Source organism: Jaculus jaculus, chromosome 1 (assembly GCF_020740685.1).
Source record: "Jaculus jaculus isolate mJacJac1 chromosome 1, mJacJac1.mat.Y.cur, whole genome shotgun sequence".
NCBI classification, from domain to species: domain Eukaryota; kingdom Metazoa; phylum Chordata; class Mammalia; order Rodentia; family Dipodidae; genus Jaculus; species Jaculus jaculus.
Genome location: NC_059102.1, coordinates 308,660,906 through 308,669,492, shown reverse-complemented (window position 1 = coordinate 308,669,492; position 8,587 = coordinate 308,660,906). Strand labels below are relative to the sequence as shown.

Sequence of the window (8,587 nt, the reverse complement as noted above, 5' to 3'; positions counted from 1 at the left end):
GATTAAAGCTTGTGCCACCACACCGGGTTAAATTTTTTTTGGAGGGGGTTCAATGTAGGGTCTCACTCTAGCCCAGGCTGACCTGGAATGCACTCTGTAGTCCTAGGCTGGTCTTGAATTCACAGAGCTCCTCCTACCTTAGCCTTCTGAGTGCTGGGATTAAAGGAATGTGCCACCATGTCCGGCTTTAAATTTTTTTTTTTTTTTGAAGTAGCGTCTCACTCTGATGTAGTCTCAGGGTGGTCTCCAACTAACAGCAATTCTCCTACCTCTGTCTCCTGAGTGCTGGGGTTAAAGGCATGTGCCAACATGACCAGCTCTAAACTTTTTCTTTAAGATCACAGTATAAAAGTGCTCATCCAGGATTCGAGAGATTGCTCAATGGATAAGGTGCTTTTTGCTTGCAAAGTCTGATGACCTAAGTTTGATTCCCCAGCACCTTCATAAATCCAGATGCAAAAAAGTGGCTCATGTGTCTTTAGTTTGTTTATAGGGACTAGAGGCCCTGGCAAACCTCTCTCTCTCTCTTCTCTGCTTGCAAACAAATAAATATCATTTGCTTGGTTTTTTCTTTTAAAAAAGGAGGAGAGTGGTGGCGGTTCTGCGGAGAACAGGGTGCAGGACCCCGCGCCTGGCCCCAAGCAAGGCCCCAGGCAGTGCGGGTCACTACGAGCTACCGTGGATTGAAAAATACAGGCCTATGAAGCTAAATGAAATAGTTGGAAATGAAGACACCATGAGCAGGCTGGAGGTCTTTGCAAGAGAAGGGAACGTACCAAATGTCATCATCACTGCGCCTCCTGGAACAGGCAAGACAGAGAGCATCTTGTGTCTGGCCCGAGCCCTGCTGGGCCCAGCCTTGAAGGACGCTGTCCTGGAACTCAATGCTTCAAATGCCAGAGGCATTGATGTCGTGAGGAAAAAAATCAAAATGTTTGCCCAACAGAAAGTGACCCTTCCCAAAGGCCGGCACAAGATCATCATCCTGGATGAGGCAGACAGCATGACGGATGGAGCCCAGCAAGCCTTGAGGAGAACCATGGAAATCTACTCCCAAACCACCCACTTTGCCCTGGCTTGTAACGCCTCGGACAAAATCATCGAACCCATTCAGTCGCTCTGCGCGGTGCTCCGTTACACCAAGCTCACAGACGCCCAGGTCCTCGCAAGGCTCATGAATGTCATCGAGAGAGGAAAAGTACCATACACGGATGATGGCCTGGAAGCCATCATCTTCACAGCCCAGGGAGACATGTGCCAGATCCTTGCCCACCTGTGGCACCTGGGCTACTCTTCGGAGGATGTCATCGGCAACATCTTCCGAGTGTGCAAAACCTTCCCCATGGCTGAGTACTTGAAACTGGAATTTGTCAAGGAAATTGGATACACGCACATGAAAGTGGCGGAAGGCGTGAGCTCCCTGCTGCAGCTGGCTGGGCTTCTGGCCAGGCTGTGTCAGAAGACAGTGCCCCAGTGGCCAGTTGAGCGCCGATGCCATTCGTGGATGAAGTCAGAGCAGTCCTTGGGCCTGAACTTGGAGACAGTGTTGTCACTGGGGCAATGATGCCCGAGATAGGTGCTAGAATGTTCCTGGCTTTTTTAATGTTTTTGTTTTTGAGACAAGGTCTCAGTGTAGCCCAGGCTGGCTTTGAACTTACAGTGTAACTGAAGATGACCTTGAATTTCTGGTCCCCGGCTCCACCTCCCAAGTGCTAGGATTAGAGGCTTACATCACCACGCCCAGTTTACACAGCGCTGGCGATGGAACCCAAGGCTTCGTTCATGTGTGTTAGACAAGCACTCTGTCATCCCCCCCCCCCCAAGTCCCTTCAAGGTCTTTACTCAAGCCAGATGCTGTGACCCCACCACTCAAGGCTGAAGCAGGAGTATTGCCACAAGTTCAGGGCCATCCTCAGTAAGACCCTTTCTCAAAAAAGTATAAAGTGCCAGGCGTGGTGGCGCACACCTTTAATCCCAGCACTCAGGTCGCAGAGGTAGGAGGATCGCTGTGAGTTCAAGGCCACCCTGAGACTACATAGTGAATTCCAGGTCAGCCTGGGCCAGAGCAAGACCCTACCTTGAAAAACAAAAGGGATAAAGTGACACATGCTTTTAATCTCAGCACTTGAGAGGCAGAGGTAGGATTACTGTGAGTTCCAGGCCAGCCTTGGATAACAGAGTTGAGTTTCAGGTCAGCCTGGGCTAAAGTGAGACCCTGCCTCACGAAAAAAAAAAAAAAAAAGAGATTTCTTTGGCTTTTCAGGGTCTTGCTCTATCTAACCCAGGCTGACCTGGAATAATTCACTGTGTAGTCTAAGGGTGGCCTCAAACTCACGTGATCCTCCTACTTCTGCCTCCTGGGTAATGGCATTAAAGGCATGCGCAACTATACCCAGTTTAAAAAAAAAAAAAAAAGAGTCTTTTTAAACTGAGGAAGACACGAGAAGAATCTTAAGCTCAGATATTTACGTTTCTGTGACCTGGGCATTTTGTTTCCCTGATGGCATTTCTGATCCACACAGTCCCTGCCAGCTGTGGCCACCCCACCACACTGTCATGATTCAAACCTCCAGCTCAGCTGAAGCCAGCCCTGGGACAGAGGGGCCAAGGGCAGCCTAGGTCCTTTGACCTGGAGCCTCTGGTCCTTAGCAGGTGACATTCCTACTGAAGGGACATCAACGTAGCCAGGTCTGACTTCTTCCTGAGTGAATGAAGTCCAGGACAAGCAGAAGCTCTCACTGAAGGGCCAAGACCTCGGGCTCCCGCGTTCCCAGGCTCATCTGTTGAAGTTAGTAATGCTTCTGGAGGAAAGACAGAATCTGGGAGACTCCCCTGAAATGGAGAATATTAAAAAGGGCTCTACCTATATAAATTAACTGTACAAACAGTGGTCATTTGAAGTTCTCAGAAAGCAAGATTAATAAGAAATTTGAGATCCAAGGGAGGAGAAAAAAAAAAAAAAAGGTCAGGTGCGGTGGCGTACCCTTCATCCCAGAACTCGGGAGGCTGAGGGTGGAAGATCGTAAGTTCAAGGCCAGCCTAGGAAACAGTAAGACCTTGTCTCAAAATTTAAAACATAAAAATAAAAACCACTAATAAAAAAAAATTTTCTCTAAACCGACGTAGTCACACACACCTTTAATCCCAGCAGTCAGGAGGCAGAAGTAGAAAGATCACCATGAGTTTGAGGTCTCCCTGAGACTACACTGTGAATTCCAGGTCAGCCTGGGCTAGAGCAAGACTCTACTCAAAAAACCAAAACAACAACAACAACAACAACAACAACAAAAAGTTCTCCAAAGAAAAAAAAAAAAGAAGTGGGGCATGGTGGCACATGCCTTTAATCCTAGCACTTGGAAGGCAGAGGTAGGAGGATTGTTGTGAGTTCAAGGCCACCCTGAGACTACATAGTAAATTCCAGGTCAGCCTGGGCTAGAGAGACCCTGCCTTGAAAACCAAAAGCAAAACAAAAAGTTCTCATACCCTTTAACCATGTCAATTCTGGGTGTATGTACTAAGAAAATAATCCTGCTGACAAAAAGCTAGAAGAAGCCATTCTATATGCAGTTCAATGGGAGAAAGAGAAACTACCAGTGAAGATACTCAACAGTGGACACTGCAAGCCTTATAATTGGCCAGCCAGGCCAAATGAGCCAATGGGTGCAATAGTGGCATGTTTGTCATGGTGGAAACCAACTGCCCTCCAATTGGACTGGAGGTCTGATCCATGGGAGGGAATACATCCCTGATACTGAAAACTTAAAACAGGGGTAGTCATGAGCCCTAGGGGTGTAACATCTGCTGATGTCTGGATAAATGTATATACTATACTTATCAAACTACCCAGTAAGCACTTCTCTTAATATTCATACCCTTATATTAATGCTACTATCACTTTGGGTTGAGAATCTTCTCTTTTCAGATGGCAGTGACCTTGGGACGACTCAGAAGTTATCATGGTGATGGAAAGAAATGATTGCAGTGCTCAATACTGCAATCTCTATCACACCTTCCAAGGCTCAGGGTCTAATGCGGAAGAGGTGGTGGACAGAATGTAAGAGCCAAAGGAAGGGTAGGACTCCTTACAACGTGCTCCCTCCAGACACAAAATGGCCTGGATATCCATGACCTCATAGTGCCTGACATTACCTACACAAAACCATCATAAGAGGAGGAAAAGACCATGACATCAAAATAAAAGAGAGACTGATTGAGATGGGGAGGGGATATGATGGAGAATGGAATTTCAAAAGGGAAAGTGGGGGGAGGGAGGGTATTACCATGGGATTTTTTTTTATAATCATGGAAAATGTTAATAAAAATTGAGAGAAAAAAATAAAGATCCTACAGCGAAAAAAGAAAAGATTCCCAAACATGAAAAAAGCGCATGCAAATGAGTTAATCACAGTGTTTATCTCAATGGAATGTCTCATTGTCTTGCTGGACTAGCTAGAAAGCCATTGCTGACAAGTTAAGGCATAGGAAAACAGTCTCGGAACATTAAAACAATAAACCACCAACGTCTTGAGAGTATATGCTCTGCACAGGTAGGCGTCTCTTATGGCTCCATGCTCAGCAGAGCAGAAGGCTCCCAGCAGAGGTAGCCTCAATGGGGGGAAGGCCAAAGATACAGTCTCAATGGCGGGGGGAGGGGATTCTTCCCTACCCTCATCTCCAAATTACCAACCAGAAAGTTAAAAGCACCATCCAGAAACCAGCCGTACAAATCCAGCACTGAGGAGAGTGGAAGGATTTTTGTGAGTGAGCTCCAGATCAACAGACCCACTTGGCCACAATGAGACCCTGTTGTTTTTTCGAGATGAGGTCTCACTCTAGCTCAGGCTGACCTGTTGACCTGGATTTCACTGTGTAGTCTCAGGGTGGCTTCGAACTGCAACAGACAGAAAAGAGACAAGAGAGGAAAAAGGGAACTCCAGCCACTGCAAACGAACTCCAGACGCACGAGCCTCGAACCGGGGTCCTTAGGTTTCACAGGCAGACGCTTAACCGCTAAGCCATCTCTCCAGCGCCCGAGTAGCTCCTCAAAAAGCAAACTCTCAATCCTCAGCTCAAGAAGAGGACAAGCAGAAGATGATCCAGTCATTCTTAGCCTCAAAGCAATAGAGAGAGATTAGTCAGAGCTGCCCACCTTAGCTACAGCCCCTGCAGCTCGAAGCATAGGGCTCTCTACACCATCACTTACAGGGTCTCCCGTTTTGTTTTGTCAGTTGTTAAAGTAGGGGTTCGCTGTATTATAGTCTCAGGGTGACATCAAACTCACAGCGATCATCCTACCTGTGCCTCCCGAGCACAGGGATTAAAGGTGTGCGCCACCACGCCAGGCTTTTCCCGTTTGGGGGCTTTTTTCCGTGCGTGTGCGTGTGTCTTCCCTTCACCCATTTTGCAAAGGGGGAACTTGAGGTCCGGGGCCGTTTAGTAGTTCCTAGGTGGCTAGGAAGTGGGGATGCTAATTTTCACATATTTGCCCTTTCTTATTGCTCAAGGGCACGAAACTCCAGTTTTGACTTCATCGTTAAGTGATACTCCAAGCGTCCGCTGGCATTAAGAGGAAGCGGGGGTGGTGGAGGTAGGGAAAAGCTGAGAAGCTGGTGCACGCCAGAAGCCTTCGGTTAAAAGATGAGAGGGCAAACACACCAGCGGACCCTCGGGGAAGTCTCACCAGGCTGCCAAGGCAATGAATTCCACATGCACTGAGTTCACGGCGGCCTAAGGATGGAGGGGGGATTAGAAAGGAATGGGGCGCCTCCACCACCCAGCTGCACAGGGGAGAAGATCCGGCCCACCGCAGCGGCCTCCCCTCCTTCAAGCGACCACACGATCCTCCCCGAGGCCCTGTCCCCCGCCCCTCCCCGCTGCGCCAGCTTCCAGGGTCGCGAGAGCGCCCACGCGCATCGCCGCTGGCCCGCTGACCTCTCTGGACCACTGTCCTCTCCCCTGCAACGTTACAGAAGGACCCAAGGGGCCGGGCCAGCAGTGGCTTCAGTACGAGGTGCTCGGGGACAGCCGATGGCTCCCTTCTCCCCGGGATGCGGGCTCGGGATCGCGGTTCTCAGCCGGGAACGGAGCGGATGTCACCATTCAGCGGGTCCGCGTGCCGGGGCCCCGGGTCGTGCCTGCAGCGCGGGGCGCGGATGGACCCCAGGGCCCGGACCTGAACTGAGAAAACAGCGCGGAAGAAGGTCGCCGGCCGGTTGAGCTCCCGAGTGCGGCGGGAGGCGGGGCAGAGCTTGAAGGGAGGCACCGGGAGCGCTGCTGCAGAGAGCGGCTCGTTGGTCTAGGGGTATGATTCTCGCTTCGGGTGCGAGAGGTCCCGGGTTCAAATCCCGGACGAGCCCAGGCTTTTTCAATCAGAGATTACTGTTTTGCTTTTCAACACACATGAAATAAACTCCCGGAGCTGGATCGTAACATCTGTTTCTTTTTCCCAAGGCCTACGTTAAGCTGATGACGTGATGGATGAGCCGGGCGCGGTCCTGCGGCGATGTCCGCGGCCCACTCTGCCGAGGACCGGCGGCCGTCCCTGCGAACTCTGTCCACCCGGCCAGTCCCAGAGACAGCCAAACCTGACGGTAGAAAGCCTTCACGTTTCCGGGTGGTTCCTTTTAGCGTGACCTTAATGAAAATGCTCGCACTTTAAAAAGCATCAGTGTTCAGTCTATTTACCTATTAACAATGAAATCTCATTGTGCAAAAGAGGGCTCGTCCGGGATTTGAACCCGGGACCTCTCGCACCCTAAGCGAGAATCATACCCCTAGACCAACGAGCCACGTTGCTTGCGATCCTCCCGCCTTTCTAAAGGTAGGTTCACGTTCTTAGTCCCACGCCCCCAAGTGGTCATTTGTGTTTTGTCTATGTTCTTCAAATGTATTTACAGATTTTTGACGATTTTGTGTGTGAGATATTTTGTTTGATTGCTTGTTTTCAAAATCTTTTGAGACAGGAGCTTGTGTAGTCTAGGTTGGCCTTAAATTTACTAGGAAGCCAAGACTGGTATTGAACTCCTGACCCTTCTTATGTCCACCTTTAAAGTGCAGGCATTACAGCAATGTGTAACCAGAAAAAACCCTTTAACATATTAAAACTAATTGTATATAAAATTGGGTTGCAATCTTGTCTCCTCTTAGAGGACAAGATACTCAATATCGACATTATTCTACTGTATATTTGGCAACTAATTGTTTAGATGTGACCTGATTGTCCCATAACTTTTATTTAATTTTTATTTAATTATTTTATTTATTATCAAGAGAGAATGGGCCCGCCAGGGGCTTCAACCTCTGCAAATAAGCTCCAGACACATGTGCCACCTTGAGCATTTGGCTTATGTGAGTCCTGGGGAATCAAACCTAGATACTTTGTCTTTGCAGGCCTTAACCACTAAGACATCTCTCCAGCCCTGTCCCATATCACTTCCCCTTCCCCTTGGGTCCATATTGTGTTTTTTGTTTTTATTTAAGCAACACTTTTTATTAGATATGGACATATTTTGTATGTAAACAACACATGTTGGTACCATCCTTTTCCTCCTCCCTGCTCCTTTTTCTGAAGAGGCCTTTCTCACTGGGGATGCAGTCAACCCCATGGGGATTGTGGTTCGTAAAAAATATGGACCCCTCCGAAAGAATGTAAGAGCCAAAGGAAGGGTAGGACTCCTTACAAAGTGCTGCATCCAGACATAAAATGGCCTGGATATCCATGACCTCATAGTGCCTGACACTACCTACACAAGACCATCATAAGAGGAGGAAAAGATCCTGACATCAAAATAAAAGAGAGACTGATTGAGATGGGAAGGAGATATGATGGAGAATGGAATTTCAAAGGGGAAAGTGGGGGGGGAGGGTATTACCATGGGATATTTTTTGTAATTATGGAAAATGTTAATAAAAATTGAGAAAAAAAACATGGACCGCTTCACGAATTTGCGTGTCATCCTTGCACAGGGGCCATGCTAATCTTCTCTGTATGGTTCCAATTTTAGTATATGTGCTGCTGAAGCAAACACCTGTCCCATAGCTTTAATAAGACTTTTCAGCCATATTTTAAATCCTTCAAATGGGGGTGTCATGAGCCCTAGAGGTGTAGCGCCTGCTGTTGTATGGCTAAATGTATATATTATGCTCACCAAACAGCCCAATAAGCACTTCTCTTAATGTCCATGCCCATATATTAATGCTACTCCCAATTTTGATTAGAGAAGCTTCTCTTTTCAGATGGCAGTGACCTTAAGATGACTCAGAAGGTATCATAGTGGTGAGAAGAAATGACAGAAGAGTGCTCAGCACTGAAACATCTCTATCACAACCTTCCAAGGCTCAGGGTCCATTGCGGAAGAGGTGGCAGAAAGAATGTAAGAGCCAAAGGAAGGGTAGGACTCATTACAATGTACTCTTCCAGCTCCCAGACAAAAATGCCCTGGATATCCATGACCTCGCAGTGCCTGACACTACCTACACAAGACCATCACACTAGGAGGAAAAGATGATGACATCAAAATAAGAGACTATCGAGATGTGGAGGGGATATGATGGAGAGTGGAGCTGCAAAGGGGAAAGTGGGGTTGGT

General features: G+C 48.1%; 3 non-coding genes and 1 pseudogene across 3 annotated transcripts; 2 read left to right on the top strand and 2 right to left on the bottom strand.

Annotated features, from left to right (window-relative positions):
- The first annotated feature begins 576 nt into the window (after positions 1 to 576).
- Positions 577 to 1,564, top strand: LOC101598976 (annotated as a pseudogene).
- Positions 1,565 to 6,284: 4,720 nt separating this feature from the next.
- Positions 6,285 to 6,356, top strand: Trnap-cgg. The gene has a single exon. It is a non-coding gene; the product is annotated as a tRNA-Pro (tRNA).
- Positions 6,357 to 6,716: 360 nt separating this feature from the next.
- On the bottom strand, positions 6,717 to 6,788 carry Trnap-agg. The gene has a single exon. It is a non-coding gene; the product is annotated as a tRNA-Pro (tRNA).
- Positions 6,789 to 7,920: 1,132 nt separating this feature from the next.
- On the bottom strand, positions 7,921 to 8,027 carry LOC123458143. Its single transcript, XR_006635441.1, has one exon. It is a non-coding gene; the product is annotated as a U6 spliceosomal RNA (small nuclear RNA).
- Between the last annotated feature and the right edge of the window lie 560 nt (positions 8,028 to 8,587).